Genomic DNA, 17850 nt, shown 5'->3' on the forward strand with positions numbered 1-17850 from the left:
CATCAGTGCCCAGCAGTGCCGCCCATCAGTGCCCAGCAGTGCCACCTATCAGAGCCACCTATCAGTGCCACCTATCAGTGCCCATCAGTCCCATCTATCAGTGGTACCTATCAGTGCCCCTTAGTGCCACCCATCTGTGCCACCCATCTGTGCCATCTTATCTGTGCCCATCTTTGCCCATCAGTGCCGCCTTATCTGTGCCCATCGGTGCCGCCTTATCTGTGCCTATTAGTGCCGCCTTAACTATGCCTATCAGTGCCCACCAGTGCAGCCTATCAGTGCCCACCAATGCAGCCTATCAGTGCCCACCAATGCAGCCTATCAGTGCCCACCAGTGCAGCCTATCAGTGCCACCTCATCAGCGCACTTCAATGAAGGAGAAAAATGACCTGTTTGCAAAATTTTATAACAAACTATTAAACATGATTTTTTTTTTTTTTGCATCTTTTTTTGTTTGTTTAGCAAAAAATAAAACTCCCAGCTGTAATTAAATACCACCAAAAGAAAGCTCTATTTGTGGGAAAAAAATGATAAAAATTTCATTTGGGTACAGTGTTGTATGCCCGCGCAATTGTCATTCAAAGTGCATCAGCGCTGAAAGCTGAAAATTGGTCTGGGCATGAGGGGGGTTTAAGTGCCCAGTAAGCAAGTGGTTAATATAATGATTTTTTACATAAAGTCCAACTCTACCTACTTTGACTGTGTAAATTAGAGGTGCGCCGAATGGAAATTTTGGTGCCGGAACTGAAAATGCACTTAGCCGAAAACCAAAACCGAAAATGCAATTTTAAAAAAAAAATATATATTTTTATATATAATTTTATTATATTCGACTTTTTAATTAGTTTCACCAATTGAAATTAATATGAATTTATTGTTGCCCATTATTGGCACCTTTAGTAAAAGTAGAAAAGCTCAAGAAAAATGCAGTTTACAGTCTCTAACCATCTCTTGTATCATGTCTGCAATCTCTTACTTAAACTTAAACACACGATGGATGTTTTCCTTTCGTCTTCCCAACAAAACAAAATGTCTTCCAGTCAGAAGGGGTACTAACCCAGATGCTAACATGAGGTTGCAAAGCACATGCATAGACAATTGGCTGTGGGGCACTAATTCTGTGAATAAGGGTCCCCCAAACCCAAAGTGCTCTGGGGCCCACCAAGGTCTTGGCTCTGCGTGGCCCACTTGAAAAGGTCTCTGGTAGAAGCAATGACATAAGCAAGCTTAGACCTGGCACAATGTGATCACAGGCCAGAGAGTGAGTAGAGAAATAGGGATGGGCTCAGGCGTGTTCGAATCCTAGTCCCAACTCACCTGAGTAATCCCGCCAAGGAGCTGTCACTGCATGCCGCCAACCATGAGGAGCCTAGTCAGGGCATATGTATGTGCAGCTGCGGGCTGGGAAATGCCACAATCCTGTGTGCAGTGATGGCTTCCTGGTGGGATTGCTCAGGTGGGTTGGGACTAGGATCTGAACATGCCTGAGCCCATACCTATAGGGAAAGAGGACAACTGTACCTAAAGCTGGCTATACATTATACAATTACCTTATTCAATTTCCTATGCAGTGCAAGGACCTGCCTGATTGCACACAAATTGAAAGTGTTTAGGTTTGACCTCATATTATATGGTTTAAGTAAATCTAAAGGAAAATAAATAAGAAAATTGTATAATGTATGGCCAGCCTAATATGAGTACACCCTAAACCAACATAGGTTCCAGGCATCTGAACAGCTGATGCTAATGTTGTAAATAGGTTTTCTATAGGGATCATGTAATCCATTGTAAAAATAAATATAACTGCTATGATCAATCAACACGGACCACTTAACAACACAACATGCTAGAAAGCTCAATTACAGACAAGGCTCTGCTTTATTATTCAAACTTGTTTTGCTTTGTGTTTCTAAACCCAGTAATTCCAGAGAATTACATATGATATTATTTTTAATAAAGTACATGTCAAATATAGCTGAGAGCCAAAAACACCAGCAGCCTTCTCAGCACCCGGTTATTTTATTTGAACAAGATAATAACAGAAATTATACGTTCAAGGGAAAAGGCTCCACCTGTTTCCTACCTACCAGTCCCTTTGTGGCACCCCAGTGGAAGATTTAATTATATGTGATCACATATCACTTACTGCTGCCTTCCTTTGACCTGAACACTGATTTGTTTTTCTCTGAACCAGTGAACCTGAATGTAATGCCGGCAAATGGTAAATAATTATTAATCCTTTAGCTCCAAACACGTGTGCATGCAAACATGTGCAAATTGTACTGCCTGACTGCCCTGGTCTGCTGCAGTAAGATGCATGAGTCCTATGGAGAAGGTCTGGGGCACACTAACCCTGCCGGTCCTATAACAATGAGTTTCCATAACTATACCCAGAATAAATGAAATGAGCACCAGATCCAGCTGATGTCTGTGGTTAGCAGCAGACATCCCTGCTTGATTATACTCAGGGGAACCAACATTTGGTTTAATATTTTTCGGCCTATTGCTTTTCCCTCTCCTGGGATGAGAATGGCACCGGTGGCGTCTGTCTGTTCTCCTCTATCCTCCACAGACATAAAGCCCTATTCACACCTAATGTATTTGAAACACATGCTTTTTTCATACAATACGTAGGGCGGCCTATTGAAGTCAATGGGCTGCCCTGCATGCAACAAATAGCTTGTGGAGTTCTTTGCTGTGCTCTGGTATGTGTTTTTTTTTTCTGTACACGACATGTGAAGGACAGATAACCTATAGCCTTACCCCAACCTGTTAGACCTAACCTCCAACCCCCAAATTAGCTGATAAAAGACAAGACAAGGATTTTGGAGTAAAATAGCCTTAACGGCCTTTTATTTAACAAATACGTAACTTCAAATAAATAATATATTTAACATAACCATCAGCCAAAATTTTATCGAAACCTTGGTGTTCTTTGAGGGCAATGACACTCATCTTGGTCACTGTGCCAAACTTCTTTCCAACTTAGGCCTACAGTCACAAAACACAGACTCAGAGATGATACTCATCATCCGCAGTGACCTACATTTTACCCATTCCTAGTTAAACCCCTCGTTAACCGGAATGTACCCGAGAAGCCCATACCACAGATGGGTCCCAACCATTTTCTCTTCCAGACTTTTCTCCTCCTCCAAAGACCCACCACTGCCAGGCTGCCATGCCAGCCTCAATAGAACACCGCCAAAACATAGGGAGGGTGGGTGGAAAACGTCCCCTTTTACTTTCTTCTCCCGACTGGCTGCCCACTACTCACTCCTCCCCCCTAAACTTCCCGGAACCCCTTCCGGTGCCTGGCCACCCCCACCTGTCTTAAAGGGCTCTGATAACTTATACCATAATTGCCTATCCTACTGTCCACCTCTGTCATGCTGTCCCTCTGCTTATTCCTTTTTTCTTTTCTTTTTGCTCCATGACTCCCTTGTTACCATGTTTGTTGAGTGTTTTTGCACGCGGCACAATGTGTATCAGCTTGCCGCATTTGGAGAAGTTTTATGCACATTCCAGAAATGCATGCTGAAGCGTGCGCTTCTTTGTGCATCTCCAGAATGCATAGATGTGTATGTAGCCTTAAAGTGGAACTATAGGCATTGGTGGCTGGTGTTCCATTTTTGGAGGGGGGGCAAACAAACCCCCCCCCGCCAGATCCGTACTTACCCCATCCAGGTAGCGGCTTCGCCGGCTTCTCCTCCCAGCCAATCCTGTCTTAAAAGCCGCTTCCTGTCCTGATAGTCCAGGAGAAGAAGCCGGAAGACAATAGTGAATTTTGATTAGCTAATATCACAAGTGGGTGGGATCAGGGCACAGAGGCCAACCTTTTTGAAGCCAGTTAGAGCCTCAGGCTCTAATCATGTGCTAAAAAAAAATCTCGTAGAAATCAATGCGTCCGGCTCCCTGCATGGAGATTAGGGGGAGGCACATGGAGATTAGGGGCGGCACCCCTGCACCCCTTACGGATCAGCCACCGCTGATTATATGCAAAACTTTTTTTCATTTTGGATAGAGTAAGAGAGGGTTATAACCCCAGACGGGTTTTTTTTTACCTCTCTGTGTCCCATTGCAGAGATTTATCTTTACATCCTGTCCCATAGGCAAACAGGAAGTGAGAAGAAATCCCCCCAGGTCACCAGAACTAGTGTCCCCATTGGAAGATTTCCTCTCTATTACTTTTCTGGGGACAACCCACAATTTTGTATTTTCTTTTACTTTTTTTAATGATAACAGTAAACAGGACAAGTAGAGAGGGGGATCTCTACAACGGGGACACAGACAGCAATAAAAACCTAATAGGTATTGTAATCCCTCTTCATTCCTTCCAAAACGAAAAAAAAGTTTTGCCTTTAGTTATACTTTAAAGTGAACCTCTGAGAACAAATTTATTGAAACTGCCATTGATAACTTGTTGTTTTGGCTCTGAAGAAAAAGGACATACCTTCGAAATGGTGGGGGGTCCCCCTATACTAAATGTATCAGCCATCTAGGAGAGTGCAGCTACAAGGGGTGGCCATATGGGGGCTTACACTATCTATGTTTGTGAGTAGTGTTAATTTGTTTTATTTTGCTCCTAATAAAAAGTTTGTGGGGTGATGCACTAGGCCAGTGTAACTTTATTTTTATTTTTTATCTGTGCAAAATCCAGGACTTTCAGTCACTAAGCTGAAAAAAGCATGCAGTCATTGAAAAACGTTGATTTCCTATTCTACACATTTGTTACGGATCAAGGAGTCAAAAAAAATAATGTTCCATTGCTTGTTTCAGTGATTTTGCCCCATCATTGACGTCATTGGGAGGAAATGTGCCCCTTTCATTGGTGTCAGTAGGGGGGGGGGGGTATATGCCCCATTGTGGGTATCAGTGTATAAAATAGTGCCCCAAGGTTTGGATAAAATCAAGCAAAGAGCCACATTTGGCCACTAGGCCGCAGTTTGGAAGCATAAAGCCCCATACACACGATCAGAAATTCTGCCAGCAAAAGTAGGATGTGAGCTTTTGGTCAGAAATTCCGACTGTGTGTATGCTCCATCGGGCTTTTGCTGGCAAAATTCCAGCCAGAAAAAGATTGAGAGCAGGTTCTCTATTTTTCGGTCGGAAAAAGTTCTGATTGGAAATTCCGATCGTCTGTACAAATTCTGACGTGCAAAATTCCTACGTATGCTCGGAAACAATTCGATGCATGCTCGGAAACATTGAACTTAATTTTCTCGGCTCATCGTAATGTTGTACGTCACCACATTCTTGACGGTTGAAACTTCAGAGAACTTTTGTGTGACCGTGTGTATGCAAGCCAAGCTTGAGCGTAATTCCGTCGGAAAAACCAAGTTTTTTCTAACGGAAAATCTGCTCGTGTGTACGGGGCATAAGTCTAGGAGATCAAACTGGAAGTGGGAGCGGGTACTTGTCAAAACTAGGTACCCCCCCCAAAAAAAGTTCCAAAAGAAGAAGGGGGGGGGGGCATAGAGCAGAACTTTTCCCCCTTTAGAGTGAAGTTTCACTTTAAGGACCTGTTCTCACTATATGCAGAGAACTACGTTTTACTGGGTTGGATGAAAACAGGTAATTACAATGACACATACAGTAGAAAATAATAGTTTTCTATGTAGCATGTTCAAACTACAAAGCTGAGTTTTTATACATTCCGGAGATCATGTGCATTAAAATCCATTTTATCACATATAAATGCACATATATTCAAAATACGCCTTTAAAATCACTTTAAGCAGAAAAGCAAACATTAAAGTAGACCTTCACCCTAAATGTCATGTTGCCTCACCTCCTCCCACCTCCCTCTTTTATAATTGGACTTTTTTTTTTATAATTTGTGTTTCTCGTCTAGCTAAGAATTATGTGAGGGTAACATCATTTTTTGTCCCCGATCCCTGAGTGAGCTCTACGACACACTGGTCTCCTTGACCATCTGCGCATGTGCCGGGTTTCCCCATGCATGCGCAAGGACGGCTATCGGGGAAGTCCCAAACATTACCGATCTTTGTGCATGCATGGGAAAAAAAACACTTGTACATGTGCAATAATAATGGTGCCCGAGGAGGGGAGCCGGTGTTCTGACACAAAGTGTCCGCCTATTGGATAGTGTCCGGGCCGTACTGCGTAGGCGCAGCACTTGCGCAGTAAGGGGGACAAGGAGAAGCCGAGCATCTCCGAAGAACAGCGCCTGCGCACTGAGTCCAGGTTGAAGCCCCACCATCCAAGTGGACATAGGGTTACTCATAGTAACAGGGCCCCCCGCGGGCTCGCTTCGCTCGCCACGCTTCGGTCACGGCCTCGCTTCGCTTTTTCTTCGGAGATGTTCGCCTTCTCGGCGGACACTATGTGATGGGGGACAGTATCTGATAGGACACCAGTACAGAGGGTGTCTAAAGTTATGCTTTAAAAAAACACAGGTAAACGCACATAAAGCTGCACACAACACATGTGAGAAGGCAGGCTTACGCAGAGACATTTTTATAGCATTTTTATATAGGCCCTCAAGCTTAATTCCAGGCAAACAGTTAAATACACACCTGAAATATTTATACATGGCATTTTACCCTGCCAAAGGGTAGATTTTGTCCAGCCAGTCCTGATAATTACACAGAGGGTTGCCACCTTTTCTTCACGTCAAACCCAAACACTTTAGCAGCGCACAGCAAGTGAACCCATAGAGATCCCTTCTTACATCTGAATCTGCAGAGTTCCCCTCTTACATTGGAATCTGCGGAGTTCCCCTTTACATCTGAACTCGCAGAGTTCCCTTACACTGGAGACTCTCTGATTTAAGGGAGAACTCTGGGGACTCTGACATAAGGGATGCTCTGGGAACCCTTATTTAAAGAGGAAGTAAACCCTGATGGGTTTACTTCCTCTTTCATTCCCTGCAAAGGCAAAGCATAATGGACTACTATGCATCGCATAGTAGTCCATTATGTGTCACTTACCTGACACAGGAGCCAGCGATGTCACCGCTGCCCCCTGTAGTCCGGCGCATCCATCTTCTCGGTGGGGTCTCGCAGCTCTGCTGCTGTCATTCGGCGAAGCCGCAATGACGTCACTCCCGCGCATGCGCACGGGAGCCAACACGCGCGGCAACTTCGTCATTGACAATGCCGCTCTCAGTGCACCTGCGCGCCACTGTCTACAGCGCATGCGCCATAGACAGCGGTGCCTGTCTTCGGGCAAATATCTCCTAAACCGTATAGGTTTATCAGATATTTCTTGGACCTACAGGTAAGCCTTAATCTAGGCTTACCTGTAGGCCAAAGTGGTTTGTAAGGGTTTACAACCACTTTAAGGGGGGACACTAAGAACTCTGAAGTATGGAGAGGACTCTGATTGAAGGGGAACTCTGATGTAAGGGGTGCTCTGAGAAGCCTGATTTATCTTAGCATACTTACCCAGAGGCAAGAGAGAGAAGGGGGGGGGGGGAGACTTTAGTCACAGACAGGCATGGATGGTGAGCTCACTCCTCCCTTGGCAATCAGCACCTCTCACCCAGATGTATCTGCATGGACTTCAAATTTCCCACCCTACTTTCCATTTCTGAGTCACAGCACCGGGGTTTGGAGTGTGGGTAGACACAGTGGGGTAGGGGCAAAAGGAAGAAAAACATATCAAGCCCACTTTGCTCTCCCTCTCTGTAGGTGTGGGCGGGGGGCTGTTACTTCTGTCTTTGGGCAGTGTGAAAAACAGTGTAACAGGCAACCCTGCTGGGAAGCCGTATTCCGGTCTGCATAATGTGTCTGGGTTTTAGGCAGTCTGAAACCCAGATGCATGGTTCTAAACCCGAACTGTCCGGGTGAATCCTGGACAGGTGGCAACCCTAACTACACAGCCTGCCAGAAAGCACAATCAGGTTGGTGATCTGACTTTTGTCCGCTATAGTTGTAACAGTACAGGCTGTTAACCTCCTTACCCCTTAACTTTTAAATGGACAATGATAGAGTGTTATCAGATGGAGCTCAATCCTCTGCTTTTGTAAACCCATGTGCAAGCAGCAGAGCCTGAATATTCCCTAATCTTGCTTCTCCCTCTCCTAGTCAGAGTTCTACTGTACAGAGGATTACTAAAGGCTAAAGGATTTTTAGGTACTTATGCTACATACCTCCCAACTTTTTGAGATGGGAGTGAGGGACACTTATTAGCAAAAGTATGTATACCACTGTTATAACTTTATATTGGCTTTTAACATTTACAAATGCAGCAATTTAGAAATTGGAGGAAAGGTTTAGCACTGGGGAACACTTTTTGAAAGATAAATAATGCATTTTATATACAACTATATATATCAGACCAAAATGAGGGAAAAATTAGGAGGAAAGAGGGACAGAGGGACATTGCTATAAATCAGGGACAGTCCCTCAAAATCAGGGACAGTTGGGAGCTATGATGCTACCTGCATTTAATTTTATTATGTTTATGTCTGAAGTTCAGTTTAATAAGAAGCAAGTCACCAATGGCAGCTCCCATATTTCTACCTTTGCAGATTTCCTATAAGGCTTTCTGCCATTTCATTTGTAAAAAAAAAAAAAAAAAGCTTTTCTTTCTGCAGTACATACAATAGTTGAGTGATTGCTTATACCAATGATTGCTAGGTGGTTGGAACTTGTTCTGATCATCTAAAGCAGGGATATGCAATTAGTGGACCTCCAGCTGTTGCAAAACTACAAGTCCCATCATGCCCCTGACTCTGGGTGTCATGCTTGTGGCTGTCAGAGTCTTACTATGCCTCATGGGACTTGTAGTTCTGCAACAACTGGAGGTCTGTAAATTGCATATCCCTGATCTAAAGTATGTAGCAAGCTTAGGTGGGGGTGAGATCTCAGTGTTATAGAGCAGACTGAATAACATAGCTGGATTTATTTCTTATTTCTTATTTTAGTTTTTATTATTTATTTAAGTCCCAATTTCTGATCATATTTCATGCTGAATCCTTATTTACCATGGTCACACTCCAAAGAACCCCCCATCCCCCATCCCCTAGTAATCTTGCCCCCCACCTCTACAGGATCTAGGGGTTCTTTCTCTCTGCCTTCTCTTTTCATTCTTTGAATTTGTGCCTCGCACTCATACCTGCACCATTCATTCACAGGTATCTGCCACCACAAAAGAGGAACTCATAGGGGGTTATTTACGAAAAGCAAATCCACTTTTCACTGCAAGTGCACTCGGAAGTGCAGTCGCTGTAAATCTAAGGGGTAGATCTGAAATGAGTGGAAGCTCTGCTGATTTTATCATCCAATCATGTGCAAGCTAAAATGCTGTTTTTTATTTTCCTTGCATGTCCCCCTCGGATCTACAGCGACTTTACTTCCAAGTGCACTTGCAGTGCAAAGTGGATTTTCCTTTAGTAAATAACCTCCATAGTTGTCAATGGAGCACAAATGTCATGACACCACGCAAGTAGTTTAATCAATACTTCCTTCAGCCCCATAACTGAAGATCCATACCTCTGTAGGGACCTGCGGCTGGAGAAATAGTCTGCAGGAGCCAAAGCATTGTACCCCCAATCCACTCATTACCTTTTGCACTTCATTTTTTTTTTTTTTAAATCAACCAACAAGGGTGGATTTATTATTTTTCTGCAGAAGGTGGAATTCTCCTTTAACCACTTAAGGACCGAGCCTCTTTTTCAGATGTGTTGTTTACCAGTTAAAAACTATTTTTTTTTTGCTGAAAAATTCCTTAGAACCCCCAAACGTTATACGTTTTTTCCTAACACCCTAGAGAATACAATGGCGGGCATTGCAATACTTTCTGTCACACCATATTTTCGCAGCAGTCTTACAAGCACACATTTTTTGGAAAAAAAAAATACACTTTTTTGAATAAAAAAATGAGTCTGCAGTAAAGTTAGCCCAATTTTTTTTATATTGTGAAAGATAATGTTACGCCGAGTAAATTGATGTCACGCTTCAAAATCGCGCCCGCTCGTGGAATGGTGACAAACTTTTACCCTTAAAAATCTCCATACGCGATGTTTAAAAAAATTATGTTGCTGCCGAGTAATAAACAGTGGAAAATTAGCAGTTTTACTGCCCTCTATTTAAATTTCTGTCACTGCTTCAGGAAGCTTTTCGGAGTTGAGCATTACCAATGCTGCGCTGTGTTTGAACGCTGCACAAATGACTATTCAAAATAGCAGCATCTGTACCAAAATTAATGAATTACCATTTTTTGGGAAATTAAAGACCTGACAAAAACATTTGACTTTATCTAAGTCACGTATTTCTTGTATATTGCTGATAAATCTGTTTTAAATTGGCAGGGAACATGAAGCCTCACTGTGCAATGTTAACACATTAATGATCCTTTAAATGGTTTTTATGCAGATTATAACAGGATATTGTTTTTTTTTTAGAGAAGAGAACAAGTAATTAAAGGATCTCTACACTAGACCAGCTTACATTAGTAATCCAACATCTGCATCAAGGATTTGGGGCTTATACACTTATGGGGCTCATTTCCTACAGAATGACAGACTTTCATCAGGTCTACAAGCAGTCTATGAGGATAATAGGGGAAAAGAGAACTTTTTATTTTTTTCTAAAAATGATTGGACGTTCGAGAGGAACATACTTTTTTTCGATTCGCAGAAATATCCATGATAAAAAGGTAATATTATCATTAAAAATCTATTTCACTGAGGAGCAACACATCTAAATTATAGGTGTTTATTATATCCATTAATTATTTATTATGAGACATAAGAGTTGATTGGTTAATATTGAGGACAATTAACAGCAATAGGGTTTTAAACCTGTGCGAGGCTCCTACAGTTCCAAAGAAGAGTATTGTGCTTTTTATCCTGGCCACATCCGCACCATTTTTAATACAATCATCTATCCAATCCAATCACTTTAAGCTGGTCATACATTATACAATTTTCTTGTTCAATTTTCTATAAGATCCCTTTCACCCTGAGGGCATTTTGCAGGCGCTATAGCGTTAAAAATAGCACCTGCAAAACGCCCTAAAACAGCTGCTCCATGCACTCCAGTATGAAAGCCCAAGGGCTTTCACACTGGAGCGGTGCGCTGGCAGGGCGTCAGAAAAAATCGTGCCAGCAGCTTCTTTGGAGCGGTGAACTCAGCGCTCCTCCACCGCTGTTCTCCATTGAAATCAACGGGGCAGCACTGCGATACCGCCGGCAAAACGCCGCTCTGGTGGCATTTTGCGGGCATTTTGCAGGCGGATTTAACCCCTTTTCGGCCACTAGTGGGGGGGGGGGTTTAAAACCGCCCCGCTGGCGGCCAAATAGCACTGCTAAAATGACGATAAAGTGGCGCTAAAAATAGCGCCACTTTACCACTGACGCACTAGGCGGCACAGTGTGAAAGGGCTATAAATGTACCTTTAACTATGTAGTGCAAGGGCCTGCCTGATTGCATACCAATTGAAAGTTTTTAAATATGACCTCCTATTATATGGTTTTGGTCAATCTAAAGGAAAGTTGTATAAGAAAATTGTATAATGTATGGCCAGCCTTATGCCACGTACACACGATCAGACTTTCCGGCAGACTAGGTCCGGTGGACCGGAATCCGTCCGACAATTTGATCGTGTGTGGGCTCCAGCGGACTTTTTTTTTTTCAAAAGTCTGATGGACCTAGAAATAAAACATGTTTCAAATCTGTCCGATGGACTTGGCTTTCTAGCGTTCAAACTGTTTGTCTGTATGCTAGTCCAACGGACCAAATATGATGCAAGGGCAGCTATTGGCTACTGGCTATTGAACTTCCTTGTTTAGTCCCGTTTACATCATCACTTTCAAAACGAACGGACTTTCGAACGGACTTAGTCCGGTTGTGTGTGGCCAAGTCCGTTCGTTCAGAAAGGCCGTCGGACCCCAACCGAAAGTCAGTCGGGATGACCGTCGGACCTAGGCCATCGAAAAGTCCGGTCATGTGTACGCGGTATAAAGCTCACTAAACATGATACATTGTAGAATCTGAATTGTACAATCTCCTTTAAATATACCAACAGCTATGTAGTATAGGGGCCTGCCTGATTGGATGCATATTTATTGGATAGTTTAGGTAGGTACCCATATTTCATATTAGTTTTGGTAAATTTACAGTTGAGTTTATATTAGTTGTATGGTCAGATTGGAACATGAATGGTAAATCTAAAGCTGGCCATAGACAAATCAAAATTTGGCCGGTTCAGCAGGAACCATCGAAAGTTTAATCCATCTATGGGTGGGCTGGCTGGTTGTACTGAAGTCAATCTATCGATCCGAACCAGCTCGTTCTTTTTTTTTTTTTTTTTTTTGTATGATTACTGCTTTATCCGCCAGCAGTGATTATTATATTCTGATGGTGGGGGAACCTCCCACTGTCAGAATACAATAGCACAGCGGGAGGGATTCCCCCATCAACACTGACTGTACTGATGGGGGAATCAATCAGTTTTCTTTCCTGCAACCTGTGATACATTATACAATAACCCATACATTATACAATTTTCTTATTCAATTTCCTTTAGATTTACCTTCAGCTTTGTAGTGCAAGGAAAAAATTTGCTCAACGTAAACAGGTATTAATTCCATATTTTAATACCTACATCCTAAGAACATCATTCTATTGGGAAGTACAGGGCAGCAGGATTTTTCTTGGTACCAACAAGGACGTTATAACTAATAAAGGTTAAAAAAATTTAATTTTTTATTACAAATATCATACCGGTAATAAAACGTTTTTTCAATATGATATTTGTAATAAAAATGGCATGTTGTTTAACGTTTACTTGTTATAATGGCCTTATGTAGTGCAAGGGCTTGCCTAATTGCATACAAATTGAAAGTGTTTAGGTTTGAACTCCTATTCTATGATTTTGGTAAATGTAAAGGAAACTTGTATAATGTATGGCCAGCATTAATCTTGGTTCACACCTGAGCGTTCTGTGAACATGCGCAAACATGTGCCGTGCCTGTGTTGCCATTTATTCCTAAGAGTGTTGATAGGGGGCGCTATTCATGGCATGCAAACTTGGCAAGCAGATGCGCAATTTCACATGCATCAAAACGCACAACAAATGCATGAAATTATACGGTAAAAAAAAATAGTGCGAAGCTCAACACCCAGAAAGGTACATAAGCTACATAAGGTTAAAAAACTGCGCTAATCAAAAATAAATTAAACAAATTTACAGCAGCAATTAATGTGGGATAAACACAAACAGAAACAAAAAGAGAAAAGTGCGCTAATGATTGAAATCAATGGGCTGCCCTGAAAAAACCTGCCCAAAAAAGTGCGCAAAAATGTGCGTAAACCTAAGCTCAATCAGCTGCTGACTGAGACAATTATTCTGTGCAATGTCAATTGTAAATGTATTTGTATCCATCCAATAATGTCGAAAGTTTATTGGGAGAAGCAGGAAAAAAAAAAAAAGCAATCACATTATTATTGATCGATTGCTTGGAGCGATCATCTTTAAAACAGAATTTTCCAAAAACGAATCCCCGTCCCTTTTGCGTTTACATAACTTAATCTGACAAAACTGGCTAAAAGTGATTAATTAGGTAATGACAAATGATCAGCAGTTGCTGGATTTGATTCGAATATTGAAATGATGATTTTTCCATCTCATCGATCAGCCTAAAGAAGACAATTCTGCTAATAACAGAAGTCTTGGGATTAGCAGTGATGTAGGGATGTACTGATGACCGGCAGCATTGTCTGTAGCAGGTTGTTCAGAAAACTACAGACTACTTCTCCATCAGATGTTGGATGGAGGAGCCCACTTACCTTGCTGCTCATTGAGTAGCTGCTCGGAGAAGTTCACCGCTCATCCAGACCATCCATCCTCAGGAAGGAGGCTGCCAGGAAGCGTACAACACAAAGCAGAAGAAAGTTGACGCCGTGCTCGCTGCCCGTGCAGGTTACATGAGTGCTGAGTCGCCGGGGAGCGCTGCCAGTGATGTTTTCAAATCTGCAGACAGAGAGGGAAAGGGATGGCTGAGGATGGGAGGGAGGCAGAAACGGGGAGAGAAAGATGTGATCACAGCCCGTGGCGACACGAGTAGGATTTGCTAAAAATAGCATCTCAATAGAGGGAGGAAGAGGCTGGCTGAGCCAACAACTGTGGATCGCTTTCACAACAAGAGCACGGCCGGTGAGGCTGGGAGCGCCCGCATGCAGTGCGCAATGTGACCCAGCTTCACCGCCGGTGGTCTGTAGCTTCTGGGCTTCACCGGCCTGGGCAATCTCAGAAGGGCACATTAGTCATTCATGGGGGGCAGGTTATGATGGGAATGAGTGGGGCTTCACATCCAAAGGTACCCAATGTCATTACAAGGCTACTGATTAGGTGACCATGTCCTGCAGCACAGCATGTTTCTGATACCACTGACTGGCTGTTATTTAATCTGCTGCTCTAGGTGCATTGTGCTTAGTACACTGCAACAACAGGTCACAGGAGCCGTGTGCCTGGGTATAATTAACAGAGGAGGATGCTGCTGTCACCTGTGGGCAGAGAAGAGACACACCATAATCCAAAGAGGTCTTAAAGCGGGGCCAGATCTAGCCTGTCTGATCTTGGGGTGCAGTAAAATAAGTCAGGGGCATATTGGCAACAGTGTGAGATGCAGGGAACCAGTATTCCCTGTTCACTCACCACGCTTCAGTATCAAAAGTCACAACCCGTAAATAACGTCTGACAGGTAGTGAGTGCAGAGGCAGTGCAAAAGTGAACGGAGAACACTAGTATGTATTAGGCTGTCATTAGATTAGGATGATTAAACAAATCCTATGCCCCCCTTATATCCCTCCTTACATCAGGAGTCCTCATCAGAGTTCCCCCTTACATCAGGTGTCCCCATTAGAGTGCCCCTTTACATCAAATGCCTCATCAAAATGCCCTTACATCAACTGTCCCGAACAGAGGGCCTCCTTACATCAACTTCTTCCATCAGAGTGCCTTCCTACATCAAATGTCCCCATCAGAGTCCCACTTACATCAATTTCCCCCATCAGAGTGACCCTTACATCAACTGCCTCATCAGAATGTCCCCTTACATCAATCATCGCCAACAAAGTGCCACCTTATATCAACTACTCCCATCAGAGTGCCTGCTTACATCAAAGGCTCCCATAAAGGTGCTTCCCTACATCAAATGTCCCCATAAGAGTACCACTTATATCAATTGCCCCCATCAGAGTGCCTCTTACATCAACTGCCTCATCGGAGTTACCCTTTAAATCAACATCAACTTTATATCCTTACATTAACTGCTCCCATCAGAGTGCCTCCCTACATCAAATGTTCCCATCAGAGTCCCACTTACCGTATTTTTTGCTCCATAAGACGCACCTGACCATAAGACGCACCTAGGTTTTAGAGGTTGAAAACAAGAAAAAAAAATATTCTGAACCAAACGGTACACTAAAATATTTTCCAGTGCCCATGAAATGCAGAGTGACCATTACCATAGAAAGTATTGGCAGGGTATTGGCAGGGTATGGCAGAGTATTGGCAGGGTATGGCAGAGTATTGGCAGGGTATGGCAGAGTATTGGCAGGGTATTGCAGAGTATTGGCAGGGTATTGCAGAGTATTGGCAGGGTATTGCAGAGTATTGGCAGGGTATTGCAGAGTATTGGCAGGGTATTGCAGAGTATTGGCAGGGTATGGCAGAGTATTGCAGAGTATTGGCAGGGTATGGCAGAGTATTGCAGAGTATTGGCAGGGTATTGCAGAGTATTGGCAGGGTATTGCAGAGTATTGTCAGGGTAAGGCAGAGTATTGGCAGGGTATGGCAGAGTATTGGCAGGGTATGGCAGAGTATTGGCAGGGTATTGCAGAGTATTGGCAGGGTATGGCAGGGCATTGCAGAGTATTGGCAGAGTATTGCAGAGTATTGACAGAGTATTGCAGAGTATTGGCAGGGTATGGCAGGGAATTGCAGAGTATTGAAGGGTATGGAGGGATGGCTGTGACTGCACTTGTCACAGTGCAGCGCTGTGGGCACTACAGATGCAGCCAGCAGCGCTGCTGCCATCCGATCTCTCCCCTCCACTGTACAGATCTGTACACAGAGGGGAGAGAGGAACCTCATCATGACGCCGGTTTGTTTACAAGTGATCGCTGCGTCATTTGACGGAGCGATCACATTGCAAACAGCGGGTGCACCAAGATGGCCGAGGCCGTGGAGCGTGGCGGGGGGTGGTTCCAAGCTTATATTCGCACCATAAGACGCAGGCACATTTTCCCCCATATTTCTGGGGGAAAAAAGTGAGTCTAATAGTCCGAAAAATACAGTACATCTGGTGTCCCCATTAGAGTGCCCCTTTACATCAAATGCCTCATCAAAATGCCCTTACATCAACTGTCCTGAACAGAGGGCTTCCTTACATCAACTTCTTCCATTAGAGTGCCTCCCTACATCAAATGTCCCCATCAGAGTCCCACTTACAGTACATTAATAGCCCCTATCAGAGTGACCCTTACATCAACTGCCTCATCAGAATGCCCCCTTATATCAACCGTTCCCAACAGAGTAGCTCCTTACATCAACTACTCCCATCAGAGTGCCTCCCTACATCAAATGTCCCCATCAGATTCCCACTTTCATCAATTACCCCCATCAGAGTGTCTCTTACATCAGCTGCCTCATCAGAATGCACCCTTAGGCCGCGTACACACGCGCGGACTGTTGGCCCAACCTTGTCCGCTGAACAGTGTTTGGGCGGACAGTCCGCTCGTGTGTGGGCTTTCAGCGGACAGTTTCAGCGGACAGTTGGACGGACAAGGTTTTACGGAAATTCCGAAAAACTGTCCGCTGAAACCTTGTTTCAACGAACAGTCCGCCCGTGTGTAGGCTTGTTCGTCAAACTAAGTTCCGCGCATGCTCAGAAAGGATTTTCAAGCCGAAAGTTATAATGCAGTGTATAGGACGTCGTATTTTGCGTCCCGTCGTACGTGCCGTTCACGTCATCGCGCACGGTTTCAGCAAACTGTTCGTTCGTCGTGTGTGGCCATGTCCGTCCATGCTAAGTTTGAGCGGACTGTTCGCTCAAACTGTTGGACGGACAAAGTTGGGCCAACAGTCCGCGCGTGTGTACGCGGCCTTACACCAACTGTCCCCAACAGAGTGTCTCCTTACATTAACTGCTCCCACCAGAGTGCCTTCCTACATCAAATGTCCCCATCAGAGTCCCACTTACAACATTTGCCTATCAGAGTCCCACTTACATCAACTGCCTCATCAGAATGCACCCTTACATCAACCGTCCCCAACAGAGTGCCTCCTTACTTTAACTGCTCCCACCAGAGTGTCCATGCACATCAAATGCCCCCATCAGAGTCTACCTTATATCAATTGTCCCCATCAAGTCATTGATTAGTAGATGCACTCTCAGAGATCGACTAAAATCTGCAGGGGGCTCAGCCCACCCCAGCACCCCCCCCCCGCCCCTAGATCCAGGCCTGTCTTAAAGGGGTGCCCTAGTTAGAACTACCTACCTGCTACCATGGTTTTCATTTTCATTCTCCCCTTCTGTCTTAGGCCTCATGCACACTGGTAATTTTTGCTAACTCTCCTTTCCTCTTGGCAGTGGTGTTTTAGCAAATAAAATGCCTGATGCTTGTAAATGCATGTACAGTGCCTTGCGAAAGTATTCAGCCCCCTTGAACTTTTCAACCTTTTGCCACATTTCAGGCTTCAAACATAAAGATATAAAATTTTTAGACACAATTGTGAAGTGGAACGAAATCTATTGGATTTTTGAAACTTTTTTAACGAATAAAAAAATGAAAAGTGGGGCGTGCAAAATTATTCGGCCCCCTTGTGTTAATACTTTGTAGAGCCACCTTTTGCTGCGATTACAGCTGCAAGTCGCTT

At 43.8% G+C, this 17850-nt stretch overlaps 1 protein-coding gene across 9 annotated transcripts in view; it reads right to left on the minus strand.

Moving 5' to 3' along the window:
* HDAC9 (histone deacetylase 9) overlaps nucleotides 1–14043 on the minus strand; it is an 880403-nt gene extending 866360 nt beyond the window's left edge. For 5 of the 9 annotated variants that reach the window (XM_077491259.1, XM_077491263.1, XM_077491261.1 and 2 more), the window contains exon 1: nucleotides 13758–14042. The gene's annotated coding sequence lies outside the window, so the exon portion shown is untranslated. Of the gene's footprint in view, nucleotides 1–13757 lie in introns of all 9 variants that reach the window. The other 4 variants (XM_077491260.1, XM_077491266.1, XM_077491267.1 and 1 more) reach the window with 2 other exon arrangements.
* Between the last annotated feature and the right edge of the window lie 3807 nt (nucleotides 14044–17850).

Source organism: Lithobates pipiens, unplaced genomic scaffold (genome assembly GCF_037356315.1).
Source record: "Lithobates pipiens isolate NorthernLeopardFrog02 unplaced genomic scaffold, aLitPip1_a1.2 Scaffold_19, whole genome shotgun sequence".
NCBI classification, from domain to species: Eukaryota; Metazoa; Chordata; class Amphibia; order Anura; family Ranidae; genus Lithobates; species Lithobates pipiens.